General features: G+C 32.5%; 2 long non-coding RNA genes across 6 annotated transcripts in view; one reads left to right on the top strand and one right to left on the bottom strand.

Annotated features, from left to right (window-relative positions):
• Positions 1–1,158: 1,158 nt before the first annotated feature.
• The window catches only part of LOC148626749 (uncharacterized), a 68,475-nt gene continuing 53,235 nt past the window's right edge, over positions 1,159–16,398 (bottom strand). For all 5 annotated transcript variants that reach the window (XR_015922079.1, XR_015922064.1, XR_015922068.1 and 2 more), the window contains 3 exons: positions 10,200–10,317; positions 2,685–2,855; positions 1,159–2,101 (listed from right to left, as the gene is read on the bottom strand). This is a non-coding gene — a long non-coding RNA (uncharacterized LOC148626749). The remainder of the gene's footprint in view (positions 2,102–2,684; positions 2,856–10,199; positions 10,318–16,398) is intronic.
• On the top strand, positions 5,730–15,727 carry LOC148626751 (uncharacterized). The gene is made up of 4 exons (XR_015922037.1): positions 5,730–5,849; positions 6,699–6,795; positions 8,099–8,194; positions 9,067–15,727. It is a non-coding gene; the product is annotated as an uncharacterized LOC148626751 (long non-coding RNA).

Below are 16,398 nucleotides of genomic sequence, written 5' to 3'. Positions count from 1 at the left end.
ACAATGGAACTTACCCTGTATTTAATTTTGTATACCCCGCAACATGTCGTGGCGAGGAATTATGTGATACCCTAATTTCGTGTTCCTCCGTATTTATCGTGTAATTCTAATTGTTTTTCACTCGTTACCATCCGCCTATTTCACCGGTACATGTTTTCCGATGATACACATACAACTTGAAAACAAGTGGAGAATTGCTTTGAAACTATTCATTGTTTTTAGTACCATGAAGATAAGAAAAAAAGAACAAAATTTAGAAAAAATAAATATCACTGAAGCATTTGATATATGAACACACAAAATTCGATAGTCCATGTTACGGCTTTGTTGATGATATGAATAGCGCACAACCCGATTGCATCTATGTGACTGTATGTACAATTGTACATGTATAGAGACAATTTCGTATAGTATTCATGCAAATATATGAATTTGAAATCTTGTATATGGTTCAATATACTCCGGTCTAGGTTAATATTGATGTGGGGTGGGTGCATTTATTTGTTTCCCTAATTTAATAAATCTTCAAACGTGGACAATTAGACGTGTCATATAAGCTATTTCATGTAGGTAATATAGGTACTGTTAATGTTAATGTTAAGTATTTTTTCCATCTTTATAATTGATAACTTAATCTATTTAAAGCAAACTTTGTACAAAATGATTATTTGGTAACAAACAATTATCTTAAAACAAAAGACAAGCTGCTACTACTATACAGTTTTTATGGACGTGTATACATTTGTACGTCTGTAATGAGCACCCATTACGGGAATATTAGTTAGTAGATGTTGGCGGAGCAAGCCGTAGTGAAACCTGACCAAAAAATTGTCCATATGACAAAATATTACTTGTCCTACTACATGTAGCAGCAACATTTATATGTACATGTTAGCTGCTGTAATGAGTTTTTTGTCTCACTCTCATACAAATGTACACCATGTGAGTCTGTGAACATTTTCAAACTGCTGTAAGTCAACCAAAGAGTGAAACAAATCTTGATTGGACTCCTTGTAATGTCATATGGCTATATCTCCATGATTTCGCAATGCTTTAAATAAATAAGGTCATTTACATATGATTGGTTTACTAGGTATACAAAGGTCCATCAAGATATAACATAAAACATTAATGATTAATGATAGTGTGATGTTTTTTTTTTTAAGTGGTTTACATGTACCATGGTATTTTGTTTTTCTAACATTTGTAAATTTAGTTTATAGTACGTGAAACATATGAGTGTTTAGCATAAACAAAGCCGCTGTAATTAAACGCGATGAATAAATTGATTTGATAGTTGAGATTTTAATAAAAATCTTGTCGCGATAGGGTTTGATTGGTGTGGTAGCAAGCGCGGCTTAATTATTTTATCTTCGCACGGCGTCGACTAGCAACTCCCATAATTTGTAAACGCACCTCGCCGATTGCAATCTTTTATTTTATGACTTACAAAAAAACTGCAAAAAAGCAAAACAAAACAAGTATACGACATTATAGAATACGGATATGGTTAATTCATGTTTACAGGGGCTTTTAATTCTAGGGAAAATTTCTTTTGGAATTAAATTTAAAAAAAAATATGCATATATATTTCAGTCCGATATACAGAATACAAGTTAACTATAAACAGAACTCGGAGGTAGTTCAGCATTTAGTGGCGCCTGCAAGTTTTTCAGCATTTAGTGGCGCCTGCAAGTTTTTTCCTACAGTTACTCGATAAATTGACCATATGTGTTCAAAATCATCTGTATAAAAATTTTAACATGCCCATACTGCTTCAAATGGCACTTGCAGACCCACAGCACTTGTGCTTTTAACATTTGTTTCGTACTATTATTATAACAAAGCCACACTATGAGAGATAGCTCTATCCTACCCAAAACAAACAAGCTCATCTGATGCAGACTGTACGTTCTAAAAAGACACACTATGTGAAATAGCGATTTCCTACTCAAAACATTCTTGCTGATCACATTTGATTCTGCTGTAATTTAAACATGGCCATACTAGTTGAAATAGCTCTTTCATAAGCAAAACATACATGTCCATTACATATGATCCTGCCTAAAGTGACTACACTCTTTAAAGTGCCATACTTTATCTAAAAAATACAAAAAAATTACTTTCATTCACGAAATCAATCTCATCATATTTGATTCGGAATGCACTCTTTACTTGGGCATACATTTTGAAACCGCATTTACCTATCCAAAAGAAATGCATGCCTACCGCATGTGATGACGACTTTATTCTTAATAAGGCCGTAACCCTTGAAGTAGCACTTTCCTACCTAATTATACATACTCACTACGTCGGATTTGTAACTAATTTTAACATGTCTAGACTACATGGAATAGCTCTTTAAAACCAGAAATAAATTGTACTTGCTCATCATGCCTTATGCGGAATGCACTTTTGATCACACCACTCTAAATAACACGTCTTTACTGAAAAGCAACCAGGCTCACCATATCTTATTTGAACTCTTCACCTAATATGGCCATACTACTTGAAATAGTACTTTTCTACCCAAAGCACACATACTGATCTGATTCATAACATATTCTTAACATAGCCATGCTACTTAAATTAGTACCTTTAAACTAAAGACAAACTCGCCCATCACAACATATTGGGACGGCACTCTTAAAATTGCCATACTACTTCGAATAGCACATACCTACCAAAAAATACATCGTCATCACATTTTATGGTTTCAAGTGTCATTTTGGCTGTTTCTGCGTGGTGTTGTGGTCTGTTCAAGGGCGCTGTATCGCCCAACACCTCCATCTTCAGCACTCAACGTTTTCTGTCGAGGTTACCTCACCCTTAGGTTCTGAACAAAACTTCTGATCCTGGAAGTACAGGAAGAAAGTTACAGATTCCTTGTTCTGGATTTTCCTCGAGATTGTCTTCTAAAGCATTTCCCTGTCTAAGGGTGTAGCCGCAAGGCAGCGGTGGTTTTAGATCAGAGTTTTCCTTCTCTTAGATGGCTTAACCCCCAAGGTTTACGAGCCCCATCTACCCGAGGCTATCGCCAGTGAACCTTAAAACTGCCATACAGTAAATATCTTCACATTGTGGAATCATCGGAAATGAAAAAAGCAGATAAGCTAGCAAAAGAAGGCGCTCAACAACAGAAATGAAAATCCTGTCTGCTACACAGAGATGAATACCATCATCAAGTCTCTGCACAAAACCCCTGAGAAGCAAGATAGCTACCATCAACTAAAACGATCTGAACCAAACTACAATCTTCAGGCTCAGGACATGACACAACAGGCTCAACCAACATCTGTACAGAGTTTTAAATGTCATACCATCACCTATGTGTCCCTGTTTAGAAGCAGAGCAGAATACAGAACACTTTCTGCAGACGTGCGAGCTACACAGAGAGCAATCTCCTACCCAAAATGTATCTATGCTAAATGCATTTATCTTCATCTTATCGTAAGCTTACTGTACTCTTTTCATGATCATAGTATATGAAATATCATGTTTCTATTGAAAAGAGTTCTTAATATACCTGTACTTCGAGAAAAGACATGTTTTCCCAAAACATTCATACTGAACACATCTGATGCGGACTATTTTATTAATATCGCTATATGTCTTGAATATCACTTTCATTCCCAAATCATACATGTTCATTACAACCGATTCAAACCCTACTCTTAACATGGTAATACTACGTGAAATAGTACTTTTTACCTAAAAACAAACATGCTCATCAAATGTTCGGGTTAAAACAGACTGTACTCATAGTTGAGCCATACTTCTTGAAACAGATTGCAGTTTTCCCTGAATCATACATTATCATCAAAGACTTTAGACGGCCATTCGTACAAACTATATTTTCACTACAGTATACCCTCGTAAAAAATCTGATTTCAGCAGCAACTATAAATAGGCTAAATAGAAAACTGTCAGTCACACTGTTATATTGTTCGTTGCATTTCAATAAGTCGTTTATCGCAACAAGTTAAATTAAAATACATGTTTTACGAAAGAAAAACATGTTTCAATAACTTTGGAGGAATTTGTAGATTTCTCCTTGTTCTCGGAATATCCCAAAACTTGTGTTTTATTACATATATATACCTTTAATTTTCAAATATTGTTTTTGAAGAGTAATCAAGGGAACCAAGATTTTAGCGGTAATCAAAAGAATGTAATCCAAGGACAAAGACCAGACATGGAAAACAGACATACACAACAAAGAACATAAAGTAAATAAAATCATATATACAAAGCCACAAAACATTTCTAGAAATAAGATTCAGGAACATTTGATAAAATGTCTCAATCTTTACTTTATTGGTACACGACTAGGGCAAATATTACATGCCAAACTGCGAATGAACAGTGCTTCACTCAACGAACATTCGTTCAGTCGTAACCTTGTTAATTCCACAATTGCACCTGTAGTTGACGAATCAACTTTCCATTTTTTGCTCTTCTTTTGTCCCAAATATACTTTATTACGAAATGAAATCATATTTTCTATGGCACTTGATGTTCCTATTACTGTAAATTTATTTTTGTATGGCTCAAATGTTCTTAATGCTGAACAAAATGTAGAAGTTTTTCATACAGTTCAGAAGTTTATTATCAAAAGTGAATGGTTTATAAATTTTTAACTTCCATATAGTGCATTTCTCCACTAATTTTATAATTCCATTTCTTGTTTATTTCTATTCCTTTGTCTTATTTACTAGTCAGTTACGAAAATCATTCCACATGCATCTTATTTATAGGAATATCCTTGCAAGTTAACTCTTAAGGACACGGAACTTTGTATAAGCTACCTAGCTTCTTTCCGATTCCTACCATGAGTTTGTATATAAATGTGTATACTGTATTTGCTTGTGCTTATACACCTGAATAAATATGTTTAAACTAAAGTAACAAAAGCAAATGAGCAATTCGGACTCCACTAAAAACTAAGAGCATGGACCAGGTGCACCGGTAAGATAAGCGTTCTCTGCTTTTCCAGAAACACCCGCCGAGTTGCTCATAAAAAGTCAAGTCCGGAGTAGACAAACGAGGAAAGGAAAACTATGAAAAGTCCGAGTTTCCAATCGCTCTGCGTTAAAAATAGATAAAGAATGTTTTTCCTGTACAAGTTGCGGAGGGATTGGGCGTTTCAATGAAAAAAAAAAAGAATGGATCAAAACCAAACAAAATGAGGCGTCAGAAATGTATAATAACAAACAGAAAAAAAAACTAATTAAAATATGAAGTGTATTACAATTTAACCATATAATTGATGTAAGGATAAGGATTTGAATAAAAAATTATATTCTTTTATTTTTATGCGTCAAAGAAACAAAATCTCCTATATGGTTTGGTTAATCGAAGATTTGGTTTTTAGCTACAGGATCAGAGTGAAATAATTCGAACTTTTCGCTTTCAATTTATAACTTTATGATTGTGACTCAAAAATCCACGTTAATTGATAAAAAAAAATTGATTCATGGATACAATACCCAAGAATGTGGTCCGTATTTCGTAAAATTTCCGTATATTTTGAACAAGCGTACACACAAGGCGGGGATTAGATTGTTAAGCGCCCAGCTAATCATATCGTTTATCTATCTGACTCATGTAAATAAACATACTACAACTATGAAGGACAGCAATATTTCAAAGTGGTAGGCGTAACCATTTAGACCTATGAAGTAAGTGATATGTAACCACATGCAAAAAATCTCATACATATAAATATACAAGATTGCAGTCTGCACAGCTATAGTTCCCGCCCTGTGAATAGAGGTGAAATGTTTTAAACAAGTTTTTGTTAAAAATTATTGAACTAGATGGTCATTGTTCACAAATTCTTATGCAAGGTAAGTTCAATAATTCATATTTTTTCACCAACTTTCATGTGATGAAATTTATTATTGATATTTTACTACAAAATTATATAAGTAAAATGTTTTCTATATCTAGCGAAAAATTTCATACTTTAATGCTACTCTTTAAGGTGAACATTTACGCATTTCAGATTGAGATATGTCACAACTGCATGGTCGTTAAAAATAATGACTATCTGCAATAGAATAACTCGAATTGTTTTCGTATGTGTTAATAAAATCAAAGGATGTATGACTTACAAAACCACATTATTTTCGATCGAATGAACTTTCAATAAGGGTTTACGTTGATTACATAACTAATTGATTAAAACACAATATAGGAATGATATTTTAGTCAAATTATTATTACTTTTATTCAATTAAATGAATCACATGTATTTTGCAATTGTAAACCAAATATAAAAACCTTTTCAACAATTAACATCCCCCTTAATTTATATATTGGTCTTATTTTGATAATCATTTGTAAAACTTTTACTTCTCATGAAAATCAATTCCGGTTTTTAAAAATCAAATTCCATATAAGTAAATATTTTAAAAAGAATTTGATTTTCAAAATATTGATTTCTATGGCCATTGCCTAAATAACTCAAATCTAATCAAACTTTGATTTTCGAAAAATATGAATATGCCTTATGTTTTTGAATTAGAATTCAGAATTTTCCTACTGTTTTAAAGTTAAACTGATTCGATATGCATCATATTGTGTCCACACTTTCCCAACGTGAATCGAGTATAACGTTCTGCGTCGTACCGAGCTGTGCTCGGTGAAGCTCTGTATCTATATTTGTCTTGCATAAACAGAATTGTTGTTTTTAGGCTCAAGGAAAATGACACAGTCTACTTGGAACAACTATTGAAAAAAAATTGAAAATGAAGAACCTGAAGCAACTGGTACAGCTTTGTTCAATAACAGGTAAATTGAAGTAAAATTTTGAATAGTTGGGTGAAATGTATAGAGGCTAATAGAACCTTTTATTGTTGTCCTAAAAATTAAGAATAGGATACTTATATTGTTCCATATAAGATCTGATAAATATATCTTGTTAAATTATGTTTCTAGCATATATTTAGGAAAGATTTCTGAAAAGAGATAAAGAATATTCAAATAATGCCGTTGCCACTTAATATTAATATTTATTTAATCCAATTACAAATTAACCATAACGTCACCATCAAGCCAAGTACAATATATGAATCTCCGTACATGGAACCAACATAAAGACCTTTTCAAAATACATCGCACAAAAACATTAATTGTACAATTAAGAAATAATTTTCTGTGAATAGCAATTCTAACATCGTTGCTGAATTCATCACCGAGATCATGGTCACTAACATACTTTACTAAATCTTAATTTACATTTTGTCTTATATTGAATATCATTCTTAAAATTTTTATACCTCGTGAAAATCTTTGCCATTTTTTCTGAACTGAGAGGGGATGCAGAACGGCAACAAACCCTTGTTTGCTTTTTTAACGACACGATTGTCTGTATTGCTGTGAGAGTCCCCAAAATTTCAAAATACTCCTCTTCGAATGAACTTTGGTATTTAGGTTTAAAATGACAAAGTGAGTTTAGATTTTGAAACTTAAAAAAATTGTGAAGTTGTCGTTACTATGGCAACCAATTTTCAAGCTTAATTTAAAATTTGACGATATTGGTTTCTTTGAAAAAATACGGCCAATTCTAACTTTTGGGATTTCAAGACAATTTGAAAGTCATTATTCCCATGATGACTGATTCTCCCAATAAAACTTCAGAATGCTCAGATTTGGATATAATTTGGTTTTTATATTTGAAAAAAAATTGATTAAAAAATACAAAAAATCAGACCAAAATTTACAGGCAGTTGACTTTGGGGGCCGATGCCCAAATTACAAACTTTTGGTCAGAATTTGATTTTAGAAAAATATAGATATTTCTACATCAATCACTACCCTGTGTTTTTGGATAAGAATTCTGAAATTGTCATGTGATTTCGAGTCGATTTGACATGCATCCTAAAAGCGTCTTTCAACTTGAATTGAAGCTCTAGTATGTACAGAATTGTGTCTAAAACAAGTTGAAGTGTCCAAAACGCAATGTAACCCCTCATGCTTGTCAATTGCGAATATTGTGTCCACACTAACAGATTATTACGTGCTGCGTCGTACCATGCTGTGCTCCACGAAGCTTTATATCCATATTTTTTGCATAGACATATTTTTTTTTTAGATTCGAGGAAAATGACACTGTCCACTTGGTTTATTTACAGAAAAAAGGGAATTGAAAATGGAACAACTGCAACAGCTATATTATGTTCAATAACAGGTAAATTGAAGTAAAATTTTAAATAGATGGGAGAAATGTATAGAGGCTAAAGGAACCTAATATTTTTGTCCTAAAAAGTAGGATACGTATGGTTTCATATAAGGCCTGATAAGAAATCTCTAGTTACATTATATTTCTAGCGTATTTTTAGGAAAGGTTTCCGACAAAAAAACGAGAGAGTATTTAAATAATGCCGTTGCTTTCTGATATTCACTGTAAGAGAAGTTCTTGTATACCCTAATAGAGCTATTTATTATCAAGCTATGTTTTTCTTTGTTTAAAATCAATGCAACATAGAAAAGAACAATCATTCTCCCTAAAATATAATTTAAAGGTCACATAAATATGTAGGTAAGTAAAAACACTTTCTTTGGCAGTATTGTTATCTATACATTGAGTGTACGTCCTTGTAACTTTTATTTTTTAAGTTCTTGTCAAAAGCTATATAACATTTCTTCTTATTATATAATCAATAATGTACATAAGCATTGTCAGATCATAATTCGAATTTTACATTACACACACATACCAGGTTAACAGGGAAATTATAAATGTCTCTACGACACGTAATAACTCAGATCCACAAAGAAAAATAATTATAAAATTATCTTTTCTTTCGACTATTTCCACATTATATGTCCTGACATTTATGTATTCATCAAAGTTCAACAAAGTGAATATCAATCGATTTTTTTTCTGGTATAAGCCAAACCTTTAAACAGGTAATTTTGGATATTTTGTTTTTGTCTCCAATGCACAGGTTTACAGGTTTGAAAGGTATGGGTTTCATAAGAAAAATATGATAATATATCATAATAGATTATTTGTGAATAAATGTGACATTGTTTGCTTATATTTTATTTTATTTTTAGGACGCGTGATAACCAGAGGGTTTTAGGTGTGACATCCTCTTAATAGCTAGAAAATGTCCTTCCTTATTTAAAGGCACAGAAGTATTTTAATAAAATGGACTAAACGACAACGTGTACCATCTTTCTGCTGTCTTGTTGAAAAACGTTTATGGAGAATTTCGATCTTTTGTCATTGAAGGTATAAACGATAACTTTATGATATTGATCAGTTGAGATGTATGTCTGGTTTTGTTTTACAACCCGTTTAATTCCGAACTCTGCCGATTAAAGCATTCAAAAGACATTTTTTCTAACAATAATAATCAACAAAGTAAAAAGAAGATTTTTGTTTCATAATGTCGTTAAGAAATCATTGAAAATTATACAAAAATAACTTTTGTTACCTCTTACCTAGAATGTTGGGGAGGAAAATGCTTCGACATCCTATTCGTAGCAGCGGGATGCATTTATTAACTTATATCTTATTGTGGGTTTAACATAGTTATGATATAAAAGCTGTTATTTTTATATAAGACATCAAGAAGGCTTTGTGTGTTAACGCACTTCATTACTTCATAGTTTGTTATTAGAGACATTACTGTTCATTTACTTTGAAGTTTACTGTTTTTAATATGTATTAGTTGGTTTATTTAACAAAGGTTAAAATGTCAATATCAATGTTTTTTATATTCTCTGAAGACAGTAAAATTGTATTATCATCCAACTCCAAGATATTTGAAGAATTAAAGTCCAAATCTGCGTTTATAAATATGCTGTGTAGACGGGAGGAAAACATTGCATATTTAAATGGTTTTAGTCTCTTTTCCTTCCAATGTATGTTAGATTGTATTAAGAATAATGTAAGTTGCAAGTTAGACGACTTTTATGCAATAGTAGACATTTCATGCTATTTTATGTTGGACGAGTCATTGCTGGACAATATTTTACCTATGATTCCAGCGTCAGAAAAGAAGGTATACTTAAAAGCGATGCATACTTTAATTTTAAATGGTTATGTAGATTTAGTGAAAAAAAGGTTCAGGGAATGTAGGATTCCAGAATTTTTGATTACTGAAAAATTTCATAGGAGCTATCATAAATGGAAAAAAGCTTATACTCGAGCGGCAAGATTTCAAAATTGGTATGTAGCTTACTGTCAGCCATTTTGTAAATGTACAAGGTGTACAGAATTTCGGCATCAACGATTGATCCAATTTTGGACTGGAGAATACAGCACTCCATCATTTGAAGTATTTAGGAAAACACCTCTCTCTGAAAAGAAATAAAGACGAAAATAAACAATTATTTTTTCGTAGTGTTTAATCGAGCTTACTGAACATTTTGAGAACATATTTTAATTTAATAAGTTATCTCTCACCTAGAAAGCTGGGAAGAGAATTGGTTCGGTAGATTTATATTATAGACATTAATATATTCATCATTCTCGTCATAGCTGCGAGATGCATTTATATACTTCAACCTCGTTGTGGTATCATAAAATATATTGATTGTTTTTTTTTTATTGTAAATAACGCAGACTTTTTGTATTGTGCTAGATTTCTAACAAGTAGATTTCTGGAACAAATTTCTGTTGTTACAAGATTGAAGTCATCACTACAGAAGTTTTCTGGTCGTCATCATGGACTTGTGGATCATTACGGTGTATCAATCTGCGCCATTAAAACTGATGTGTTCAACGTGTCATAGTTATCCTTCCCTCTTTCGTCTACCCCGGAAAAGCAGAGGATGGTTACCCTGCCGATACAGCTGGTCCAAACTCCCAGTTTTTGTTGGCGTCCGAGTTGCTCATTTGCTTTTGTTAATTTGTATGCGTTATTTTAGTTATTCTATGTTATTTGTTGTGAAATAATGTTTCCATGTCTGGTCTTTGTCCCTGGATTACATTATTTTGAATACCGCTAGAACCTTGGTTTCTTTGATTACTCTTCACCATCAAAATTTTGAATATCGTAATACACGTATGTTACGGTAATTTTATGCGTACATTGAAATCTATCGATCTGTTATTTCAAATGTTGATAGGGTGCAGAAAGTTTCCCATTTTATGGTTTATGGGTGAATCGAGAAAGCGAAAAGGGGGATGCGTATGTTGTATAGGGGGATGGAGTATTTGAATGGAATGGATGGCAAATTAGATTTGAAAGTATTCATTGATATGAAATATGTATCAAATAAAATTACAAATAGCAATTTGAGTGTTGAAGAATTTAAAAATAGAAAATTAAATTTGATAATGCAAATAATTCAAATCGGATTTTATTGGGGAAGGGGGTTATTTGTATGGGGATGGGGATGTAAGGACAATTTGAAATGGCTAATTGTAAATGGTGTAAATGGTAAGTTTAAACCATTCAAAGCTGTACGTGCGTTGGATGGTCTTTGTGTCCCAAATTTGAGATGCCCGTGCAGGTCCGGGTATCAAAAGAATAAGCCTGCAGCAGCGCTAAGCTTGTCGTACAAGGCGACTAAATAGTGCTCAGAACCCTAGCTGGGGTCTAGGGAGCTCTGCCCACAGAGCAACTTGGTCATGTGCCCCAGGTGGTGGAATGGGGTACCCCTTGCGTGTTAAATGCTGGGGTTGTCAGGCTATAATACGGAAAACCTGACCGCAAACCAAGGTGCACCGTGTTTGGAAAGCGCCACGTTCCTTACACGTTAAGGAACCCTAAAATGGTATTCGATAGGAGTAGGAACCTTTGCGCTCCACCAGAGGAGGCTAAACTGCCCGATCTTTTTTTTTTTTTTTTTTTTTTTTTTTATTTCATCGTCATCATCAATTTATGTTCTTTTTATCATCCATGTTATGTTTATCGCCTGAATTTGGCTGAAATATTGCTGTTCGTGCGTTAAACTCCAACAATCAATCAATCAATCATGTTTGAGATGGAGTTATTATATCAGTGACAACATATATATTTCCAGAAGACGGGTAGGAGGATTTTTTAAAATTTCATTTCAAAATTTGCAATGATGTTTTTTTTTTCTGTATTTAAACCTTTTTGTTTTTAAATCATACATTCGTCTCACACTAATATTAACTTCATTAAAGGATATAAAGAACGATAACTCTTGCAGAGTTTTAATTTCATGTATTTTATCTCAAAATGAAAATAAAAATATAAGGATAGTTATGTGGTCTGTAAATGTTTCTTACGAACGAAATAAAAATTGATAGGTTGGTGTTTGACATACATGAATCACCTACTGACCGATTTGTTTTCTTTTGACTGCCACTTAAAAAATTGCATGCTATGGTAATTTATGGCTATGGCGTTAACTTTCTTTATAGTTATATTGTTTTAATTAATATTTGTACGTAATCATATTCTATATTTTAGACTTTTTGTTCATTGACTTTGAAATACCGGTTGGTGAGGGTATTCCACAAAGGTATAAATTGCAATTTCAATGTTTGTTATAACTTCTGAAAAGAAAACAGTAAAATAGTATTATAAACACGCAAGATATTTGAAAATTAAGGTCCAACTTCGAATTTATTAAATGCTGTGTCGACCGGGGGGGGGGTATATTTTATTCACAAACGAAAAAAAAAGCTCATAATCAAGCTGCAAATTTCAGCATTGGTTTGTGGCTTATCGTCAGCCATTTTGTAAAGCCATTCTGAAAAGTAATGGAGATGAAACGAAGCAATTCCTTTTATTCGTGGTGAATTTATAAAACATTATGTGTATATTATAATCTTATAAGTGACCTCTTACCTAGAAAACTGGGAAGAAAAATGGTTCGGTAGATTTATATCATAGACATTCTTGTTTCTGCTGCGAGACGTTTCATTTACTTCAAATTCTTTGTGGCTTCAGAGAAGCTATTTATTGGTAGTGATTGTTAAATATACTGTAAAACAAGCCACAAAGAACGCTTTTATATTAACTATTTATAATGATAATTGTATGCATACATTCGAAATTTATATTGTGTAATTTCCGTTGCTGTTACATTACTGAATTGTCTTTGTCTGCCTAATGTCGCATTATTTGAGATGGACTTGTTATATTAATGACGACAAATATCTTAGGGAAGGGGTAGGCAGTATTTTTTTTCAAAATTTGCACTAAATTCATTTTTGAATTAAAGAGTTAATTCGATTTTGTTCGTTAAAACAGTCCCTATTAATATGAAAATGACTAATATTGGTAAGCAAAGAATTTTTATGACTGATACATTAAAAATATTACATCTGTAGGAATGCAAGATGGGACGATTATCTGACGGTAAGATATAAGAATTCCTTAGCCCAAGATTAAAAAAACCTATTATATCTTACCCACGGGTTCCGGAGATTCCCCACACTTGAATGATAAAAACTGGCATTTGTTTCTTTTTATGTTTGAATTCAAACAGCCAACATTTAACAGCTGATCATAACGTATCAATGTGACAGAGATACGCCACGATCAGGTGCAAAATGTAGATCGCTTCAAAACAATCACTGATTATAAACAAACTGTAGTAATAATTAATCACCGATCATTTCTGATAAAATGTTTATGTAAAAAGAATCTTAAATCACTTATTGAATATTATGGTTCCCTTACTCCTTATTTAATAGTGAGATTTTTATGGGAAATTGCATGTGTTCTGGATGAGACATTTCGTACAGCTAAAATAGGAATTTGCTTCATTATAGTGGTATAGGGCAATAATTTATGACGTGATTCAATTGTTCAATTCTAGACTAAATTTTGAATACCAACACAGTATAGTGATTTCAAGATAAAAACGCCAGAAGGATGCCTCGGAATCCTGCTTTGAAGTATACAAGTGCACATCCTAGGGACACTGGTTCTTTTGTTCCATATTTAAGCGATTTTGTTGACCTACTCCAATGTTCGGAAACACCAATACGGACAAGCGATTTGGTTTCTTCATATCTGTCGTACATTCGCACACGGACGGAATATCGATGTAATGAAAATCAAGCCAAAAGTGGTTTCAATAGGGCCTTTAAAAAAATCGCAACTGTGAGAAAAATAGATAGTTGTACAAGTCCGAGAGGATACTATGTGAAATTACCCCGACTTTTACGACATACTACACCGCAATCTGAAAATATAAGGGTTATTTCCGCCGAACTGTTGATTAAAAAAATATTCATAGACAAGGGAAAGGGTTTTGGTGTTTTTGCTCAATGTAACTTACCAAAAGATCATATTCTGGTAGAATATAAAGGTCAATGGATAACAAAATACGAATATAAAACTCGTGAAATGTTTTATGAAAGCGAAAATTTGCCCCCTGTTGCCGTGTTCGATAAAAACAAATATCTAGATGGAAACAGAGATATCAATGGAACACTATTTAAAAAGGAAGAAAACACAGCAAGATTTTTTAACCATTCGAAACATTCACCAAACTGTAAGCTTATAGGACAAATCGATGAATTTGGAGTTAAAAGGTTGTTTTTGCAAACGAAATTTTCAGTTCCAAACGGAATGGAATTAGTTTGGGATTATGGCGAGAGAAAAAGAGAGATAACATTAGAAAACCCTTGGCTAATGCACTGAAATTGAATAAATAGATACTGATAGCAATACATGTTACATTTTTTTTGTTTTAAGATTTGCTTATAGTATATGGGTGAGTGTTCCTCGAAGTTCGCCTACCTTGTTTACTTTATGCAATTCAATTTTCTTTTCTTTCTGTAATTACAAGGTACCTTTATCTCTCTTCATAGCAAGACATTTGAAAAGTTAAGGTCAAAATCTCAGTTATGAAAAGGCTGTATTGAAGTGAAGAAAACATTATACATAAATCATTCAAATGTATAATGTTTTCTTCATACTGTATGCGTTTTCATATTAGAAAAATCACTGCTTGACAACAGTTTATCTTTGATTTCAACTTCTACAAAGAAGTTATAATTAGCAATAATCAATATAAAATCCTGACACTGCATATGGTAGAGGTGATTCATGATGTAAAAAACCAATCTAACATTTTTTTTTTATCGTTCGGTGTGCTCATTTGCCTCAAGTGCCTCATTTTTGGATTTGAACATCATAAGTATATCAATGTCAACATATTTTGTAGATGGGTAGGCAGTTAATGTTATGATGTCAAAATGTGCCAAAATGTCCTCCGTAAAAACATATAACAAAAAAGTAATTTTATCACTAGTATATATTTGAATGATTTTTATCTTCCTTCCTTTCAGTGTATGGTTGTAAATATTCAGAATATTTTTTTGCATGCTACGTGAGATGTATACTATTGTACATATTTCATGCGCTTTTATTTTGGAATAGTCACTGCTTGTACCAATCCATATAAAATTCTGACACTGCCAATGGTAGTGGTGATTCATAGTGTTAACAAACTTAACAAAGTGTTTTTGTTTTTTGTTTTTTGTCGTTCGGTATGATGTATGTTTGCTTAGTGCCCCACTGTTTGATGTGGACATCATAAGTATATCAATGTCATTTTTATTGTACATGTTTAGGCATTAAATGTTGTTCTGATGTCAAAATATGCAAAAATGTCTTTTGTTAAAATAATAAGTAATCTGCAAGTGGTAGACAATAAAATTTTAATATTGCATGTATGTTTCTTTCTCTGTTCTAGCATTGTGTCGTATATATATATATATTTTTTTTCTGTATGCGATTAAATACAATAAACAGAGTATTTCTTTCTTCTTAAATTTGTTATATTTTGATAATGAGCCATTCAGAATACAAATGACTAATCGTAACAAGCTGTTAAGAGTCTGAGTTCAGAAAGAATATAAAACAGTGACATAATCTATATAGTGTAACAAAAGATGCTTATATAGTCAATGTTCCGTGGTTTGTGTATCGTCCGAGATGCTCAGTTAGTTTACTTTTATGTGTGTGTAATTTTGCTTCTTTCATGTTCTTTGTTGTGTGTGTCCATTTTCTCCTACTATTCGTCATCGATATGGATTATGTTTTTCTTTTTGAATGTTGTTTAAATCCTTGTCGACCATTCTCATTTAAAAGACAAAGCAAGTGTGCATAGATATAACGATTCATCTTTGATATTAATTCTTCTTCGACACTAAATTATTCTTCCTTGACCTGCTCTGCATCCCATACCAGAATGCTTATAAAGTAGGATTATAAAATTCGGTCATGTTGCTTATACAATAAAGTTATCACAGAAATAATGATGGTCGATCATCATAATCTCGTTATGACCATCATTTTTTCTGTGATAACTTGACACTAATAGTATAACCATTTGCACCGGAAGAACCGATTTATTTATTTTGTCATGACTTGTATTATCTGTCGTCTTTCATGGACGTGACATTTTATGACCAATTCAGTGGGTTAATTTTAAAATAGCCGA

The sequence above is a fragment of the Perna viridis genome, chromosome 1 (genome assembly GCF_037379345.1).
Source record: "Perna viridis isolate PV_CMFRI_1.1 ecotype Kerala chromosome 1, ASM3737934v1, whole genome shotgun sequence".
NCBI classification, from domain to species: domain Eukaryota; kingdom Metazoa; phylum Mollusca; class Bivalvia; order Mytilida; family Mytilidae; genus Perna; species Perna viridis.
Note: the sequence above shows the minus strand (reverse complement) of the source record. Positions and strands in the feature narration are given on the sequence as shown.